Source organism: Anas platyrhynchos, chromosome 1, assembly GCF_047663525.1.
Source record: "Anas platyrhynchos isolate ZD024472 breed Pekin duck chromosome 1, IASCAAS_PekinDuck_T2T, whole genome shotgun sequence".
NCBI classification, from domain to species: Eukaryota; Metazoa; Chordata; class Aves; order Anseriformes; family Anatidae; genus Anas; species Anas platyrhynchos.
This window is the reverse complement of record NC_092587.1, coordinates 23,265,736-23,285,885: the sequence shown is the minus strand read 5'-3', so window position 1 is coordinate 23,285,885 and position 20,150 is coordinate 23,265,736. Positions and strand designations below refer to the sequence as shown.

Genomic DNA, 20,150 nt, shown 5'->3' with positions numbered 1-20,150 from the left:
GGTAAGGTAACTTGGGAACAGGTAGTTCTGGTAGCTTTCTCCTGCAGAGCCCTGTAAGGAGCAGATCTCATCAGAACCAGGTAAAATCTCTGCATGAATTTGCTTATCTTAGTTTAAGCCTGCTATTGTTTGAACTGGGTCATTTCTAAGCTAAGGGTGGGATTCGGGTGTATCCCATCTAACTTCCTGCTGCCCCAGAGTGACATAGGACTCTTGTACATCCTGTGTCATAGCTGCCAACCCCATGGAGATATCTGGGATAGAACAGGGCAGTTCCTAGATGCTTGTAAATAGACACATGGGTCATCACCAAGTGTTTTTACAACTGTTTGCACTATTTTTGGGGGGAGCTTAGCAGGCATAAATTTATGTTTAGTCAAGAAATTTCTGTGTCCTAATCCATTGGGACACTCAGAAAGATGGTTTGTAGTGTACTGGTAGCAATCATAATGAGATAAGATGCTTATGTCTAGTATGCAGACGTTACCGAACTCCTAAAATCCTCTGCTCAGATATTTCCTAGCTCTATAGACCACTGTGTTCCTTCAGCACATCAAGCTTTCCTAGTAATGTCTTATCACCAGCTGACTCGTCTTGACATGTGGCTACTGGGACACTCATTTCACACTCACACCTAGGTAGTATTCTCTAGGATTCTCAGCTATCTGACCTGCAGATGATGACTTGCTAAGTGTCTTTAGAGCGTATTTTCTGGACATTTGAGAGAGAGCCAGCTAATCTTGATAAACACCAACTGTATCCCATTTTATTCAACAGCCTAGTATTGTAGACAATTCACCCGAAAGACTTGTTTGCTGATCTTGTTTGGGAGCAGAGACCTAAACCCAGGCCTACTGTACATTTAAGCTTGGTGAATCTTCACATCGACATGCAAAGAATAAGCGTTTATTTTGCTGAATCATTACAGTGATGGGAAAAATAGAGAGCTTTTGTTCTTTGTACTTATTATGTGATGCTATTTGTAGTTGCTCAGAGCAGAAAGCCAAAGATGAGAGTATCATGGGACTGTAAGAGCCAGCAACTCTATGACAGATGGACAGCTGAAAGCTGAGGTGACCCCAGCACAAGTTATGCCCTTTCCAAAGAGTGCAGTCCCATGGAGGCTGGACATGGAAGGCAGGCCTAGATGCTGGTAACAGGGATCCATCAACAGCCCCATCAAAAGCCAAGTGATGTGCCAGGTTCAGGGGTTGTTCAGGGAGCCCAGTCAGAAGCAGCAGGAGATGGCGCCAGAGATGAGATGGTGGTGTGGGTCCAAGACATCCACAAAAGAGACAGGGACAGGGATGGAGAAGTTGGCTCCCCTGCAAAATTGCTGGGGTAAGAAATGACAGCCTTGACCTTAGCCGAAATGGGGTACTGGGCCATGGGCAGGAGTGGAAGGATGCCCCAGGAGAGGGTAGGCTGGGGCAGAAAGTCCATTAGTACCCTCAGGGCTATGACAGAGAATTGTTTCAGCTCCTTTTGTGGAACGCTCACCAAAATATGGAAAATAAGGGCTGCAGATATGAGATGAGCAATGCCATGAGAAACTTTGCAAACAATAGCAATAAAGCTGTGGCATATGTATCTTTCCTAAAACCTTGGTGTAGTAGGAAGGAGGCTTAGGTTCTCTAAATTCCCACTAATGTTTGCTAGCTGGATGTTTATTTTGAGAAAGGCAGGTCAAGAGAGTTTTTTGAAATCTACAGGTAACACATTTGCAAACATGGATGAAGTGCTGTATTAAGATCTTTTCAAACTGCTCTTGCTTCTATCCTTAGCATATTTTGTGGTCACAGGAAAGTCTGTGATTATTTTTCACTTTCAAAGAATTGCTTAATTCATCATCTTCATGAGATTTGCTGTAGAAATACAATCACCAATTGCTCCTAACACAATTACTTTGTCTGACTGGAATTTACATATTTACTAAAGCAATGTCTGTCTCATTTAATTTTGAATTGAATAGAGAAAGGTCAGTAATGTAGAGAAAGAAAAATACAAGGAAAATTAAAACAGATTTGAGGGAACCTCCTTTAGTAATGAGCTAAATAAAGCAAATGAGTAGTTACCACACAGAATCTCCACTGACAGGCTTAGAAAACCCTCCAAGTCACTTAGCACTTAAAAGCCGTGAAATTCTATTTGTTTATTCACAGTTCCCTCCGTTTTTGCACATTTTAGCACAAAGCTTCAAGTATGCTAAGTAGCAAGAAAAAAAATAATAATCAGGATCTTTATGCACAGAAATAGCAAGTAACTCAAAATATACATTGCTCCCTTTGGGAAAAAACAGCTGAACTCTGTGAATAGTGCTTACTAAAAATTGTTCTGGAGGATACTGAGCATCATTTCACAAATTTGTCAAATTTATTCAAATTTATTTACATGTACACAGACAGGCCTTCTATAAACATTGTAGCATTGGTTCCTGCTCTTAACAGTGTTAATGTTGATAACAAGACTAGGTGTCTGAATTTTATTGTGTACATTAATTCCCACTGGTTTGGCAGTGTACATGGTAAAATAACTACTTAACAGACATAAGTATGTGATACAATATAGAAAATAACTCTCAGAATTGACACATAGTCAAGATGATATCTTCCATCTAAATCAATGACTATAGTAATGGTAGGAATATTCCAAAAAGTCATGTTCTTCTCTCAAAGAGACAAAGTTAGGGAAAGAATGTGATGCTGGCAAGTAGACAAACTCAGTACAACATGGTAGAGCCTGTTAATCTTTGGAAGCTCACTGTGTTTGCACATGCAATAAAGACAGTGCTTTCACTTGAAAATATTCATATGAAGGTAATAAAACCATCTTTTATGCAGTTGAGCAATATATGAAATAGAATAGTTTTTCTTCTGTATTTACATCTTTTTCTAAAATAAGAAAACATAATGTCAGAACAAGGCCTGTCGTACCCCTGTTTATCAGTATGCTGGGGGAGCATATTTTCTGGTAAACTTGTTACTAAAAGTTCAACATGTAACCAGCATAAAGAGCCTGTAAGCAGGCCCTTTTTATTAGTGCTTGTAGTAATAGGACAAGGGGTAATGATATTATCTAAAAGAGGGTAGATTTAGATTAGATACTAGGTAGAAATTCTTTACTGTGTGTGTTATGATACACTGGAACAGGTTGCCCAGAGAAGCTGTGGATGCCCCATCCCTGGAAGTGTTGAAGGCCAGGTTGGATGGGGCTTTGAGCAACCTGGTCTGGTGCAAGTGTCCCTATCCATGGCAGGGGGGTTGGACTAGATGATGTTTAAGGTCCCTTCCAACCCAACCCAACCCAACCCAACCCATTCTATGATGCATAGAATTATAGATTCTAGAATTACAATTCTGTAATTCTATGATAACTTCCAATCAACAAAGAAAGATTCTAGAAGTGAGAATGCAAGTTGTTTTGTTTTGTGGGTTTTTTTTTTTTTTTCTTGTATTAAATCATAAATAATTTTTCACTAATTGAAATATAACTCCTCCTTTTCCTAACAAGATGAGGAGGAAGAAAAGTGCAACAGGCAGTGTAAGAACCTATGGGTTCAGAATTCAGTTACTTTTCCCCTAGATTAAGATCCTGAAGGGAGATGCTCTGGCCATGATGTGACGAGCCACCAGCTGCAGAGGAGCACGCCAGTGGAGGATCCAGATCTGTTCCTGCTCAGGATCATGTCAGTGCTGCTGGCCAGGTTTCACCCTCAGAGCCAGGGCAGACCCAGGGCTTCTGCCTGTGAGTTTCTCAGAGGCAATAGGCAAGGCCTGGGAGAAAAAAAAAGAAAAAAGAAAAAAAAAAGATTAGGAACAACTGTGTGAGAGCCTAATTTTCAACTGCATTTTCCAGCAGTTATGCCCTCTTATTTCCAAGGGATTCAGATAATGTAACCCAGATGCTTCTCTGGCTATCACTTTAGAGACTCAAAAGTGGTTCGTTTTTTTTTTCTTGCTTTTTTTTTTTTTTCTTTTTTCTTTTTTGCCTTCAGTCAGGAAATGAAAAAATCCTTTTATAGCTGTTTCATTTCAACAGATGATTTTGCCGTCAGCTGTTTAACTACTAACTAAATACAAAATCAAAATGAAAATGAAAAGTCATTTCAACTGACAAACTTTGTTCCAGACTCTTTCAATATCATTGCAACCTTCTCCCCTCTTGTTACTGAAATTTTATGATGGGCAAAAATTAAATCATTTTATACATCTTAAAAATATATTTTATTGAAAGTTGTAGCACTTTTTTAATGCAAAGCAACTTTTCTAGCAGCTCTACCTACCACACTTAAATTCAACCTTCCATGGTAAATTCAAACTACTCTTTAAAACATTTATTAGACATGTTCTGCAGAATGCTACACATCCTCTGCTCATTTCCATGTGTGCAGAGGATGTTTGACATCTTAAAGTCGGAGATGTTTAGAATGCAAATAAACGTGCAAGGGTGCAATTTTTTTCTAATGCTTACACTGTGGACATGTTTAAGAATGTATTTTACCAACAAGCTCCAGCTGATTTAAATAGAATTCAGTGTTTGAAATGCTTTTCAGCCGAGATGCTTTAGGTAGTTAATAGGACCTAAACCTTGCTCTCTCTACTCTAATGTATATTGATAATGATATTTCAGGGATTACAGCACTGAAAATAGGAATGGGAAATAAAATCCAAATTAAAGTAAGAACTATAGCTTGAGAAGTGGGTTCAGTAACTGACCTGCATCTTTCAGTGATCTTTGCCCAAACACTAAAAAATGCTAAGTTTGAATTCTTGGAAAAAGAGTAGAGAATTTTCTTTTTATTTTTCCTGTCACAGTCAATGCACCTTGCAACAATTTCACTTTTTAAATTGGAAATAGAAATAGCAACAAATACCACAAGAAATCCTTCATCTGATAATCCTACTAAACTCAAGAACAGAGAAATTACTAGAAATTGAATTAGAAAACCTCACCTGGGAAAGTTGCCTGGTTCAGGAAACTTTGATGAGTTTCAGTTACTGTTGGATAGCTTCTTGCAAGCTGATCAAAGCTTCTGAACATTTAGGACTCTGAATATCCTTTTATTAATGAGAAGTTTTTTTTTTTGTTTTTTTTTTTTTTTTCAATATTAGTAGTTATGTATATAGCTTCAGATTTTATACTTTAAGCAACAATTTAGGCAACATAGAAAGTTTGTCATGTTAAAAAGTCACGGAAGCAGATAGCAAGTTTACTGGCTTTGGGCAGAATTGAAGGTTTTTCCCTTTGGGGCTTGAATGCTGTTTTCTGCACTGCAAAAGAGCAAATACCTCAAAGAACTTCTACTCAAAGGTTCACAAGCCAGCTGTTCCTTTCTACCACATATAAGCTGCAAGACTCAACAAAACATTGCTATCCCCCACTGCTTCAGCAAAACTCTTATTCTCCCTCAATCATCTGCTTTAATTCTGCCAGAATTCTCCATATTCCCTAGCCAGAGGTTTTATCCAGCTGAGTTCAGTGATAGACATTCACCCATCGGCAAACACAGCTGCTTCTGAAATCGTGCTTGACTGGAATATATCCCTGAGAGGTGAGTGGTATAATAAGGTTTTCTTTCTCATAGTGAAAACTTTGTGTGAGTCTGTTCTGCAGGACTAAGCTAGTTAAGAATACCAACAAGAGTCACAATAGCTAATGGGTTTGTAAGCTGATTTATATAATGAGAAATATATATTAATGTTAACTAATTAAATTGGGAAAATGATGATTGAAAGAAAATATATTCTTCCCTTTAGAAAATTTAAAAATACATGGAAATTAATATAATTGCATTTTTGCCAAAAAATAAAAAATAAATAAAAATGAGTGCCAGGCTACAAGCTGGGGAAAACAATTTGTATGTTTGTGTTATGGAATATGGTGATCCAAAACAAAAATTTAGGCCAAGTGTTAGGAACCTGTTTCAAAGGGTCCAATAATACTGTGAATTCTTTGTGCAGCAATCTTTACATGACAGATTTGCCTTCAGACCCATCACGGTTATCACAGCTGTGCAGAGAACTCGGCTTACCCAGGAGCTCAAGCTGGCAGGGCCTGTTTTCTGAAGATGGAGAAAGCACAGAGCGCTGGTGATGGGCAGGACAGGACAACTCGTTTCATGCTGTGTACCAGGACACCTGCCAGTCACTCAATACCACTGTTGGAGGGCTTTTGCACACCAGTGTTCTATCACTTCCCTCCATAAATGTAAATCACACACTGTTGACCAGTGGAGTTCCTATTAGACTTGTCCATAAGGACAAAGATGTGAAAAAGGGCAGAAAGGGCAGACAAAGATGTGAAAAGGGCAGAAAGGGCAGAACCAGAAAGAAGGAGTTCAAGCAGAATTGGACCCTTTCAAAATATCTTAATCTTTGGAAAGAACAGGGATTTTGTCTGGGACCCTTTTGTATGCGAACATGGTGAGGGTGTGTGTGTACCCCTTCTGATTGCAAGTTCCTCTGAAGGGACACGGATGTAATTGCAGGTTGGGTCTCACCAAACACCCTGGATACATGATCTGAGCACCTGGGCCAAGACAGGGCATCCAACAAAGAGAGCGAGGGGCTCGTTGCCTGCTGCCCACATTAGTTGTGCCTGAAAGTGGAGGTTATGGATCCTGGGTAACTTCTTGTTGTGGCTGTGAAAGAAGCTTCAAAGAGCAAACAGCCCTGCACCCCCACACAGGGGCAGCGACCAACGCAGGCTGTGAGAGTTGCTTGAATGTTTGTGGCTTCAGGCATTTTGCTGCCTGACACATCTCATCATCTATTGACCTAAATTCCATTTTTGCAGTTGCTGCAGGGCATTCACAGAAGGCTGACTCCACTTTGAAGATAGAAATGGTATAAACGTCAAACACCCCCGTGATTATTTACATGCAAATTTATATTGTATCAGTCATTTACATTATAGCAATCAAAATGCTATAGGTCAGCAAAAGGTCAAAAGTCAACGTTTTCTGCCCGAAAATAATGTGCCACTGAAAACTCTTGGACCAACTCTTAAGTTGAGCTCAGGTAGAAGATCTGATAAATGCCACCCATCCTTTCCTCAGATGGCCTACATGAAGCTTTCAAAACCACAATCAAGTTGTTACACACTGCCTTCCTGTGGCTCCTGAAAATACTTTCACTCCAAGTCTCACCACAGAAATGCATCACTGCAGAGTGATTGCTCCTGTGATCCATTCACAAAGTGATGCTCTTGCTCAGCTCATGGCAACCTCAACAGCCCCATCCCACTAAATTCTTTAGATCCTAAATCTTTGTTTAGATCTACAGCCTGGCCCTACTCATATTAAAGTCAGTGAAAAAGAGTGCACTTATTTTATTGGCACAGGATCAGGCAAAGCATTTTATCAGTTCTTTTGTTTGTTTTTGTTTTAGAAACTAGTAAATAGACTAAATAAACATATTTACTTAAAGTTATTCTCTCTTTGTTCCTTTCTATTAGCAACCTATAGTTTTTACCATTCGCCTGCCTCTTTTTTCCCTCCCATCCTATTTCTGAACTGTTCATTGAATTTTCCCACATAAGGCCAAGTTCTCTTCTTTCCACTTTATTAAGAAAAAACTGTGGCATCAGAGGGTGCTGTGTTTTCTTTTTTTCTTTCTTTCTTTTTTTTTTTTTTTCAAACTTTGCTTCTATTCTGCAATATTTTAGTTTCCCTTGCATGAACAAATTCAGAGTTATTCACAAACTAAAGCAAGAAAAAACCTACCTCTGCTTGATTTTCCCTCAGAGACAGTAAGAGCCACTGAATATGTAAATCGTATTTGCTGGGCACTGGAGCACATTTTCTGAGTTGGTAACTGTTCTCAGGGGATTTGTTGTAGTAAATTCCTCAAATTTTATAGGCCAGTGGGCATAATAGGGTAAACTTAGTGGTAACAATCAGAGAAGGAAAAATCTTTCTCCTTCAAGGAAAGAAAGATAGTTGGAGAAAAATAACATAAAGCACTGGCTCAGTGAAAGAGAAGTATTTAGGAAAAGAAACGCTAAGAGAGAATAACAAATATCAGTGGCTAGCAAGTCATCTACCTGAAAAAAAAATAATCTAAATTTTATGTAGCAGTGTGACCTCATGAAGCAATATCCCAGCATTTGCAATATTGCCCACTGGTCTAAACATGGCCCTTTCTCAAAAATATATTAAGCATTATAAGCAAGTTAGAGAAAAAAGAACATGAAAAGGAATTGAAGAAATCACCATATACATAAAAAAAATAAGATAAATGACTGATTACAATGACTCATGGTAAAAGGGGACAAAATCTTCGACTATTAAAAAATCTCTGTAGATATCAAAGGTTATATATAAAAAAAGATCAACCTAGGAAAGGAGGGAATGTCTGGTGAATAGCAGGGTAAAATGAAGGTTGTAAGATGTGTTTTGCTTTGAGAAATATTTGAAAAGAATATGTGAAGTAAGGGAAACATACATTGCTAAGGAAAAGACCAAGTGACCTATTAAACTTCATCTCATTGTAAGATTCTGACAGCTATATTCAGAGAAAGAAAAGTCACGAACCTCAATACCTTTGACAATTTCAGTAAAAGAAGTTGATCAGTTGCCTTGTTTCTGAATAAGAAAAATGCAAAATATTTTATTTACTGTGTAAATTATCATTGCCTGAATTATTTTGGGTGTGAATGAAAAGAACTGATGCATTTGAGGCCATCACAACTCATTCTGCAATTTTCTAATCCCTGCAGTGCGACACAGAGACATTCCCTTGCAACTGTAGGGCTATTAACTGCAAAAAGATGCCAGGTTGTTTCATATCATCCCCCTGAATCCTCTCCGCCTCCCTCTGCAGAACTGTTGAGAATGATGCTCATTGTCAAACACGCTTCCATGCACTGGGCCAAAGTTAATTACACAGGACTTAGGCTGGCTGAGACGTACTTAACATCCAGCACGTGACAGCGCTCACCGTGTTGGGAAATGAATGACCGGCACCATCCTACTAATGCATGATGTAACCATTAACTCAAGGGCAGTCACAGAGAAAGCCATAAAGGAGGTAAAATCAGTAGAGCATACACACTATTTGCTAAGTGCCAGCTGTTAACCCAGGGTAGCGAGTTAATTTTTAAAGGCAGAATTTGCCGTCAGGGAGCCACGCGTGCTCCCACGGCTCCCAGACGGATTGCACCTTGCTGGGATATGGCACCCAGTCTGGGGGCAGCGAGGATGGTGCAGACAATTTTTCTTCCTGCGCTTGTCTGTCGTCATTACCTCTTTTGCTACATTTTACGAGTCCGGCTTCCAGATGGCAATTTATAGCTTAGCTGAATAATAAAAAAGGGTAATTTTTCTTCCTGTTTTGTAGATGCATTCTTTCATTGGGATATACAATGTATATCACAGCAAATGTATGTCATGTTTTCAAACACGCTGAAAAGACATAGGCAGCAGACTAGGATGAATTTTCCCTTGAATGCTTTTACCTATGGTGGTGTGGAGAAGGGACAGAGGAATTGCTGGCTCCTCTCCCCTGCCTCCTGTGTGCTGAGCGGCTGACATCGTGTGCACTGACCCCACACCTCACGGTCAGCCATGTGGAAGGGCAGCCGCCCATATAGATAAGGACAATATCTGCTACTGGGTTTCCAACAGGAAGTTCCTTTACTTTGGTTTGCTTTGGTATTTGTTTTTGAAAATAAATTAATTTAAAAGGGTGGTTCCTTTGCTTGCAAAGTATTTTAGGTCTGTCTTTGGGTAATCAATCTCTGATGTAAACTAGTTCTGAGCTTTTCCATTATTCTATGGTACTGGGCGATGAACAAGTGCTTGGGGATGGTGCTTGTGAGCTCTCAGGACCTGTTAGCATTCCTGAATTTCTGAAACTACATTTCTGGCCCCACTGCTGTAATTAATAAAGCTGAGGGGTTTGTATGTGTGGATGTTTGTATGCTTGAATTCCTGAAGTGAGTGGTATCTGTGTTCATTTTCTCTGGGTCACTCATTGCTGAATCTGCCCTCGTTGCTGCTCAGAGCCTATTGATGAGCATGCCTACGTCCTATACCTGTTCTTTATAAAAATAACTTGTACAGTCTATTATTGCAGCAAGATGATAATAATTGTTTATATAGTGGGCACCTTTAGAGCTAACTTGGTACAGGTAGTGCTTCATTAAGCTGTCTAATGCTGTATGTTTTTTGGAAAAGTCATTAATATCCATGTTATCATTTTACTCTTTTGTAACTTCTCCCCTTTCAAGTGTGTAATTATTAGAATTTATCTGTATACAATTTTATTGATATTTGGGCTACACATCAAGTATTCAGTTATGTAGCATCTTGGAGAAAATGTTGGCGAGCCTCTAAAATATACAGTTCTGCCACAGTGGGTCCCTAGCACACCTTCAGACCAGGCACTGATTCTCAAGCCAAGTAATTTGTTATGATGATAATCACGTTGTCTTTTATCACATCCTGAATAGTGCAATATAGTGCAGAAAGTGCTTCCATCTCCGAGAGAGAGAAATTACTTTTCATTTTCTGTGTGATAAGCGACTATTTAGGCCTGAATTCATATACATACCTTACCTCTCCTGCACTAATTAGAGGCCTGCTCTCATTAGGTACCATCTGCAGCCAATGGAGAGAGACAGACACTTCTGCAGGGTGATTCCTCCCCCCTCACCTGCGTTCAGGATTGGAGATGAGGCTGAGAGGTTCCTGCAGGGCAAGTCTGGGATGACTGCATTCCTCAAGTAGGCACCTCAGCCAAAAATGCCTGAAGTAACCTTGGTAATCTGCATTATAGCATTTAATTCTTACAATTTTAACCATTTATATGTTAGGTCTGTGGGCCCAGCTATGCATCCATGATTCACTCAGTCATCAGAGGGAGAAGGGATATCCTGGCAAAGATAAATCTACTAGATGGTAACAGATACAAAGATACAACAAAACACACTCTAAAATTTTCTTACTTTTTTATCAACCACAAATAGTGTTTGGAGTAACTATCTTGGAGTAGGCACCTAACTGTAAGACAGATGAGAGAAATCCCTTCCTAAGTGATAAAGGAAAGTATCAATTTAGCAGCTCAATAGACTGTAGTGATCTTTTAGCTTATCCAGTAGGATAAAACATGCAGCAGGATGCAAGCTTCCCTGTAATGTTCAGTGAGCATCATTCAAAGTTACTAGGCTCTGACTTGCCAGAAGAGTGGGGAAATAGCTCAGTCTTCATTGACATTAACTCAATTACTTTCAACTGTACTGTAACTTTTATGTCAGAGAGCTAAACAGTCAGTATGCTAATATTATGTAATGTAGCAGGTAGTTAAGATTGAGCAGTTAAGATATTAGCAGAGCAGAATGGAACTAAGCTTTCAACTTAATTGTGATGCTGTGATAGAGAAAAAAGTTGATTTCACTGTAGATATTTTGAATCCTTAAAGAGAAGGGATGGAGAAAGGACCAGTATTGCTTGAACATGGAATAAAGATTACAGGTTTCAGAAAGATTCCAAATTTCTTAAGGCTTGATCACGTATTTTTGGTAACAATACTTGCAATTGATTTTTAGTGCTATTTTTTGTCATGCTTAAGCATTTAAAATCTCTTAAAAGTCCTAGTAATCTGTAACCATAGTTCGTGCAAGTGTGGACAACTGGCTGCTACGCCAAGAAATTCCTCACGAGGCTACACAAACCAGTCTTGGAGAAGTGGCTTAGTATTGGCTTGTGGGGTTTGAGATGTGGCAGAATCAAGCATGTACTTACAGCTTATTCTAGTGTTACTGGTTGCAGTGTGCAGAAATTCAAAGTTTGGTTTTGCTCAAGGAGGAAATAAATGACCTTGAAGCAGATGTTTTCATCTGGGCAATTGGAAAAAAAAAATCATGGGCCTGTATTTTTAAACCTACTTATTAATTCTGGCTGGTGCAGTGTCTAAATAACTATCTTGAGACCACTGATTAAAATCTCTGAATGACTAAGGAAGGGTAAAGAGATTTCAATTATTATGGAAAAAATATGTGTCACCAGAAACTGGTAGACAGCTTTGGAAATGGGGACATTGGTCCCCATATCTCTACACTGCCTTTCAGTGAGAAAGTGCACAGCCTTTAAAGGCTTTGTCTAGCAGCCGGTCCTGTGGTATGTCTCATCTCTTGAATTATGTTGTCTGACATACCTGTAGTTAAAAGGCATAATGTATCAGTCAATCTAAAGAAAATAATTTGAAGTCAGACATGTTTAAATACTGCAGAATTCAAAGAATACACTCCCGAGAAGGTTCTTTGGAGATCATCTGATTATCCCCTGCTTTCCGAAGTTATAATTTCTTATAACTATAACTTCTTTGAAAGATTTCCATATTTTCCTTCCTCTGTTTTTAGTCCTTCCCACCTTTCACACCTATTAAAACTGCTACATTTCCTTTTCTCATTACATTTTCCTATTCTCTAAATAAATGTCCTTTGATGTCCTTTGTTCCCCCAGCTTTGGGGCTACTTTTTTTTTTTTTTTTCTTTTTACATCTTTCTGATACTATTGTGTTTTCCTGATCATTTTCCTTTTTTTCTTTTCTTTTTTTTTTTTTTTTTGGCAACGAGTTACTTCAGCGTATTCTTTCTGCTCATATCTAACCAGTATTGAAATATTTGCAAGCAAAAAGAAGCTGTTCTAGGCCAAAAGAAAGCTGTAAATTAATAATCTCATACTCCAAATGAGTGCCATGTTTTGGTTTCATGACAGTTACTCTGGCCCAAAGAAATTGATGCAGACAGCCTACAGAAAATGGATCTGGACAAGTTCTTACAGAGTGACCATGAGGCAAGACTCACCTTTCTCTCCCACCTGGTACTGCATATAAAGTGCTACATGCTTTAACATCCATCATATAAACACCTCCTACTATGCAAAGCTGCAGCAGGTATTTAAGGCAGTGAAGCAGGACCAGAGCAAGAGGTATATTAATTAACTGTAAACCTATTCCTGAGATATCCAGCACTGGGTCATAGATAATTAAATGCTGTAGTGAAATGGTTGTGTATCCTATGGAACTATGAAGTGATTGACTTTGTGGTGCTTCTGCTGGAGAGTCCAGTGAAACAATGCAGATCGGGGAGGCAAGTATTCCACTTACACAGAACGTGTACTATAGCAGCCTTCATTGTATGAAGGGGCTCAGATGTATTTGTGAAATATCTTGAAAATGAATGATTTCCCTAATCTTTCCTTAATAAAGTCCTACTACTATAATAAAGTCCTACAGTAAGGGTTTAAGAAACAGGGGACTCTAATGACCTTCTAATCCATTACCAATTCCTTCTTTTATCTGGGAGTGCATGAATTTAAGAGTAATGTGACAGGAGAGAAAGAGATGCCACTTTCACATGCATGTACTGCTGATATATTTTACTCGTGGTGAAATTCCTGCAGGATTTCCCCAGCTTGCAAAATCTTCCCTCTTTCTCAGTAAACTGATCGTTTCCTTTATGTTCAGAGAAGCATCTGTCATAGATGATTTACTCCGTGGATTTTGGGGGATTTTTGGATTCTTCTTCCTTCTGCGTCGATGAAACATGATCTACGACAATCCTCCATAAAACTTTCGTACTTCTAAGTCTCTCTCCTGCTCTCATGTTCTGTGTGTTTCATAATGATCGAATTACAGATGGTTTTGCTGGCAAGTTCAAATCCACATGTAGGGGTCTGAAAGATAGAACTGGAAATAAATGTTTCACTCTGTTTTATACAAGTATTCCAGACATTCATATATCATCTTTACATAGACAATTGTAGAGCAGAGTCAAGCATAGAAGAAACTGTAATGGTTCTCAAATGCCTAGTTGAAGAGTATCAAAAATACCCTCCAGTAATTCCATTTTATATTGTAAAGAATTAAACCATCGGAAATCAAATACAGTCTAGATATGAAAGTCTCACAGAAATAACTATTTCCTAAAGCTATTCCTTCAGGGCCTAAAAATATTGGGCAATGCCACGTTGAAGTGTAGAGTGATTTTTATAACATACAGCAATGTTTTGGGACTCTGTATGATAAATAACCTCTGAACGCTGACATTGCTGCCCAGAACCACCATTTCACTTGCCATGGGTCTCCCTGAATTTGTTTTGGCACTGGTCTTTATGACTCCAAGTAGTTCTTTTTATGCCTTTAATATGTAGATGGGTAGCCTGGGAAGACACTTACCGTTCCTATACTGCTTTGCAATCCAAATGAACTGCTACCTCTGCAGCTTTCAGAAGTCATTTAAATTCGTTTCACAAGCAGGTGAAACACTTCTGAGGCAGTTTATAATGCAGATTTTCTTTAAGGCCGCATTCCAACTGTGTTAGAAGGTGTGGAAACTCGCTGGTGGTGGAGCTGGGTGGTAAGCAACCTTCTGTCCCAGTCTCCCTGAAAAGCCTTGTGTTGGTTTATTTATTTACTTATTTTTAAAATCCAAATTTAGGTACTCATCCTGACAAAGAACTTTTATGACCTGCTTTAATTAGCACTTCTCTCAGCAGGCATAGTAAATTGGACTTTTTTTTTTTCCCTTTTATTTTTGAAGGTAACAGACAGGTGGATCTGTTTCTTCAAGACTTCTAGTGAACAGAGGTTCCTAATAATTTAAATATTTTTATTTATTTATTTTATTTTATTTTATGAAAGTTATTTTACAGGTGCATAAAGACCTTGTCAGACTGGGTTTATAATTGCTTGTGATGTTGTTCTTGATATAGAAATCACAAGGAAAAATCCCTGGGTCTGATTCCTCTCTTCTTCTTGTAGAAACAAATCGGGAATATCCTCTGGTGAAGTCTAAGCCAGACAGAATTATTCTGTACAGATGTTATAACTGGATAGTAATCTATTTCTGATTTCTGCAGAAGTGATGTGTTAGACAGCAGCAGGAAAATAAACTCAAAATGTTAATAGAGAGAGAAGCCTCTGGAGCCCCTGAACTTCTCTTAAAACAGAGCAAAGATTAATTAGGATCTCTTAGTACCTACATCTCAAAACGCCCTTCCAGTGCATGAATAGTTATGGCAAAGCTTTAATGAGTTTTTACTCTCCTTGACTTCACAGGCAGGGTGGGAAAAAAAAAGCAGACTCAGCAGGGAAGTTTTGAATGCTCAGGAAAAAGAGCTAATTTAACTGCAGGAAGGTCTCAGAAGAAAATCCTTGAGATCAAACTCCAAATCAAGTTCAATATATGATTACGTGAAGAGAACAAAAACCTATCAATCAAACACACTGTACAGTACTGCTGAATGGGAATTTTTTGATGATTTTTTTTAAAAGAATATTCCAGTCTGTTTAAAAAAAAATAAAGCAGAAGACCAAACTGCAACTGTAGGCTTCTCTATTAAATTTATGCATGTACACATTGACTAGTTAAATACTGTTTCTCACAGGTTGAAATGTGTAGTGGCAGTGCTGGTATGCCTTGTTCTGGCTACCACAGTCCAGGACCTGCTGTGTTAAGGTGAGATAGAGCTGGAGATGATTTTTGCTAAGCAACTCTGTCCACATCTGTACTGCCCATCTCTGCTGCACATGTAGAGAGCTTCCAGACGAGAGATGGAAGGGCGGTGGGCAACTGTAACACCTGTGGTCACCCCAGCCAGAGCTGTTTGGGAATATTTCCAGGTATGCTCCTTTCCAGGTATGTCTCCTGCTGTCATTCTGCCTGTCTATACACACAGACACAACCTGTTGCAAAACAACAGTCAGGAAACCAGGTCTTGTCTCTCATGAGCCGTGCATGTATCTTTGCTTGGGGCAGTGATACGTCTCTGTGTTTGGGGTGGAGGTCAGTATTATTCAATACAGATGGTTTATTATTGGTCAGTATCTTAAGTGAAATGTTCTACCCCACATTGTTCTCAGTGACTATGAGGACTGAGAATATTAGCTTGGATTTTGTATGTCTTCCACACAAATAATTTCAAGGCAGCTTATATTTCCATAATACGAGAAAAGTTTTGGCCTGCGAGATGCATTTTGGAACCAAAAAGTGAAGTCTGGCAAGTGAGAGTGAGAAGCAGGATATACTGCTGTCCAGTATCCTAAACAGCAAGGATTTGTGAGTTTAGGGAAGACTATGATGTGCTCTTTAAACTCCCTAGTTACAATTGAAAGGATCCATGGTGGTTTATCTCCTTTTCTATGCCAGGTTGGTGAGGACATCTGCTTTTCCCTCTTTGCACACATGCCAGTCCATGGGGAAGGGATCACTTTCTAGATATTCCTGTCAGTGGGCATGAATAGGCCAGTGGGCTTATTCTTGCTAAAGACACAATCCCAAGCACCCATTGTATGAATGTGGGGTCACTGGTGTAAGTACACATAGATGTACCAGAGCTACACACAGTGCAGTGACTTTCAGCAGTGAGAACGTGGGACTAGGTGAGCTTCAGAAGCATCTTGTGCTATTGCTGTTGGTTTAAGCCAGAGTTCCCAAACCTTTTTGCAGTTGGGCGGGGTGAGAGGAGGGTGTCTCTTTGTCTACTATTCCTTATTAAAGCTGCCGCTTTCAATATGTACACAGAAATATATCTTTCTCGACATAAAACCATTTCACTCAGATTGCTTTTAGCTTCCACATCTGAAGTTATAACTTGAAAGTGCCTTGGCATAGATTGACATGAAAGACAATGAGACATGAAAGGCAATCAGGTAAATAAGAAAACTCTTATTTACAAATTTATATAGCACCTATTGTCATGGAAGCTTGGCAATGGCTTAGAAAGATTGAAATGTAAATTAACTATGTCATTCTCAAAACTAAAATTAGTTAGTTATGCAAAAATGAAAAAAGAAGAAAAGAGCCTTCTATAATTTCTTTAAAAGCTTAGATCTGAGTCCTGGAAGGCACAGAGTGCAAACCACATTGTGGGAAGCCTGCCAGAGGAGAGCTGTGCTGCCCATCAAAGGACTTCTTCAGCTTGTACAGAGAAGCACGAATGTCAGAGGTAGCCTTGCATATGCAAACATGTCAGCCCCAGAGCAGGGAAAATGGTAACTGCAGAAGTGTGGTGCTGTGCCCAAACGAAAAGCTCCACAGAGGCAGCGACAGCATAGCTGCTCTGCAGAACTGTGTGTGGGACAGAATCCTGCCTGTTTGATACTGGGGGGCTTTTAGTCTCAGAAGATGCAGTGCTGACCTGTCCCACAAAGAGACTGGCTCAGGTCCTAAAAGTATCCCACGCATTAGAAATGAGCTGTGCCAAATTAGAACAATGCTATGCATGGAAAGGTTAAATTATTAGTCTGTTCTAGTGCTTTCAGGACCCAGGCTGCTGCCTCTGCGTTGTGTTGTGCTACACATGTAAACTGGCTCATTTGGAAATCACAAAGGAAAACCTTCGGGCTCCATTACATGACACAGATATGGTCAAATGCCACACTACATAGTGGAAGTTTTCAAAATGACTTGAACTGCTGCAATACAATAGAGGGCTCTGATGTTTAGACAACCTGACTTGCCATCATTTAGGAGATACTTCCACCCAGAAAGTTTATGCACATGTAGGAAGGGTCCCAACTTAAAACATGATATGCTCCCAACTCCCTGATTTTGTTGTATGTGTCACCTCCTTGCAAGATCACCTCCTTGCACCATCCTGGTGCAAGACAGGGAAGTGCTCTGCTTTCTGTGGCTCTTCCCCAGTGCCCTGGTTTCTCATACAGCCTCAGATCAGTAGGTCCTAGAAAATGGAAGACCTACAGCTTCAGCAGCACCTAACATGGCTCTGTCAAGCAGAAGAGAATGCAGGTGACAGCTGCTGTGATGGCCCACCTCTGTGAGTAGCTAAACCCTGTGGGGTGCCTGGGTGGAGATTTGGCACAGATCTCCAAAAAGCAGTCTGAATTGTTTAGGCAGGAACTAACAAAGTACTGTATAATGTACAAAGGAGAATATCTAGAAAATCATGACCAAAGGAAAGGTATGGTAAATAATGACAAAGGCATGTGACAAAGATCTATCTGCAATAAGCTGGGAAAGCAAAATCCAAGACAAGCCAAACATATGTGCTGCCAAGCCAAACTGCTGGGGTGATCAGAGCTCCCGTATCTTATCTGCAAGGGCTACAACACTGCCCAGGTCTGGCTTCAGGTGAGGGCAGTGCACAGGAACACTTAGAGTACTGCCAAGTGGTGGCCTTGCTGCTGGTAGCTGTGTCCTGCTTGTGTGGTGTCTACTCCAGCTCCTGCCAGCGCTGAGATCATGGGCAACCCATTAGAGAAAAGAGGGAAAGGAGACCTTAGCCTGTTTGAAGCATTTCTTCTGCTCCACTTCTGGGTTACAGAAACAGGTTCCGTAATATTTCAGTTTGGACACGGTGGCCTCCACAAAGGGAGTGAGTTACGGGATTGAGCCCCATATTGTGAAGTGCTGATGGAAAAAACATCCTGATGTAAAGTGGAGCATGAGCTCTATGGCAGAGCTGGCGGGTAAAGATATTATGGAGCCAGTCCTTCTGCCTAGGGGAGTTGAGGGTTATGGTGGGCACTTTGGAGAAAGAAAGGTTGGAGGTGGTGGTTTTGAACTGTGCTGGAACAGAGAGAGAGAAAGGCACCTCAGTGAAGGGTGAGCTTAGGAAAAGGTGACATGGTATGAGAAAGGGAGGATCTGACCTGGGGGTAATGGGATAGCTACTGAGAAATGTTTACATGTGCCTTCATGCCTTCCTCTGCTGAGAGATTGTACTGGGTATGTGTGGTAAGGGTTTGGTAACAGGGAGGGTGCAGGAGTGGCCTCTGAGCAGAGCCCAGCAGCTGCCCCATGTCAGATAAGAGTCAGTTCCAGCCAACTCCAAAAGGGACCCGCTGCTGGCCAGTGCCAAGCCAATAAGCGACATTGTTTGCACCTCTGTACGAGCAGATTTAAGAACGGGGAAAAAAGCTGCTGCACCACAGCAGCTGGGAGAGCAAGGAGGAAAACCAGCCCTGCAGCCCCCAAGGTCAGTGCAGCAGGAGGGCAGGAGGTGCTCCAGGCACGCAGCAGCAGTTCCCCTGCATCCTGTGGAGAGGCCCCTGGTGGAGCAGGCTGTCCCCCTGCAGCCTATGGGTCCCACATGGAGCAGATCTCCACGCTGCAGCCCCCCCATGGGTGGAGGAGCCCCCGGTGGAGCAGGTGGCTGTGGCCTGGAGGAGGCTGCAGCCCATGGAGAGGCCCCGCAGGAGCAGGCCCCGGGCCGGAGCTGCAGCCCGTGGAGAGGAGCCCACGCAGGAGCAGGGGGTCTGGGGGGAGCTGCCACCCATGGGGGATCTGTGTTGGAGCAGTTTGCTCCTGGGGGATGGACCCTGTGGTACCGAGCCATGCGGGAGCAGTGCTTGAAGAGCTGCTGCCTGTGGGCAGCCCCCACAGGCTCAGTTCGGGAAGGACGGCATCCCATGGGAGGGACCCACGGGGAGCAGGGGCAGGGAAGGAATGACAGAGATGAAGCGTCAGGACTGACCGCAGACCCCATTCCCCGTTCCCCTGTGCCACTCGCAGGGAGGAGGTAGAAGAGGGTAGATTGGGTGAAGGTGGTTTTAGTTTATTATTTTGTTTTGTTTTCTCAGTGTTCTAGTCCTCTAGTTATAGGCAATAACTTTCTCTAATCTCTCTATGCTGAGTCTGTTTTGCCTATGACAATAATTGTTGAGTGATATCTCTGTCCTTATCTCAACCCTTGAGCCCTTTTCCTTCTATTTTCTCCCCCTTTCCCTTTCAGGAGAGGGGGTGAGAGAGTGGTTGTGGTGGAGCTTGGCTGCCCAGCTGGGTAAAACCACCACAGAGATGAAGTACCAGGGAAGAAGGATACATCTCAGTGGGATCAGACTGGCTGGAGAGCAGGGGATATGTGGAGAGAAAGGGTGAACGGAAGGGAGGCACCACATCCCCTGCCTCCCATCAGTCCACAAGGTGTAGTTAACATTGCAAACCACTCTGCCAAAGTCATGATGTGGAATTTTGCCACTGATTAATAATGGGAGAAAACTCAATTCCTCTGTTCTTTGTTCTTGAGGCAGCAGAGGTCAGTTTTGCCTACATTGCTGAAAAGCTTTGGGCCACTTCTGCCTTTGCACATTACATACCTGACTTTTTATCTGTCGCATTCAGTGAGTGATATAAACTGTGCAGTATTTGCATATCTTTACCAGCTTCTCTTCCCATCTGGCTTC

General features: G+C 40.9%; 1 long non-coding RNA gene across 1 annotated transcript in view; it reads left to right on the top strand.

Annotated features, from left to right (window-relative positions):
- LOC140001534 (uncharacterized) overlaps positions 1-20,150 on the top strand; it is a 30,982-nt gene continuing 10,832 nt past the window's right edge. The window contains exons 1-2 of the long non-coding RNA XR_011806806.1: positions 1-80; positions 5,434-5,551. This is a non-coding gene — a long non-coding RNA (uncharacterized lncRNA). The remainder of the gene's footprint in view (positions 81-5,433; positions 5,552-20,150) is intronic.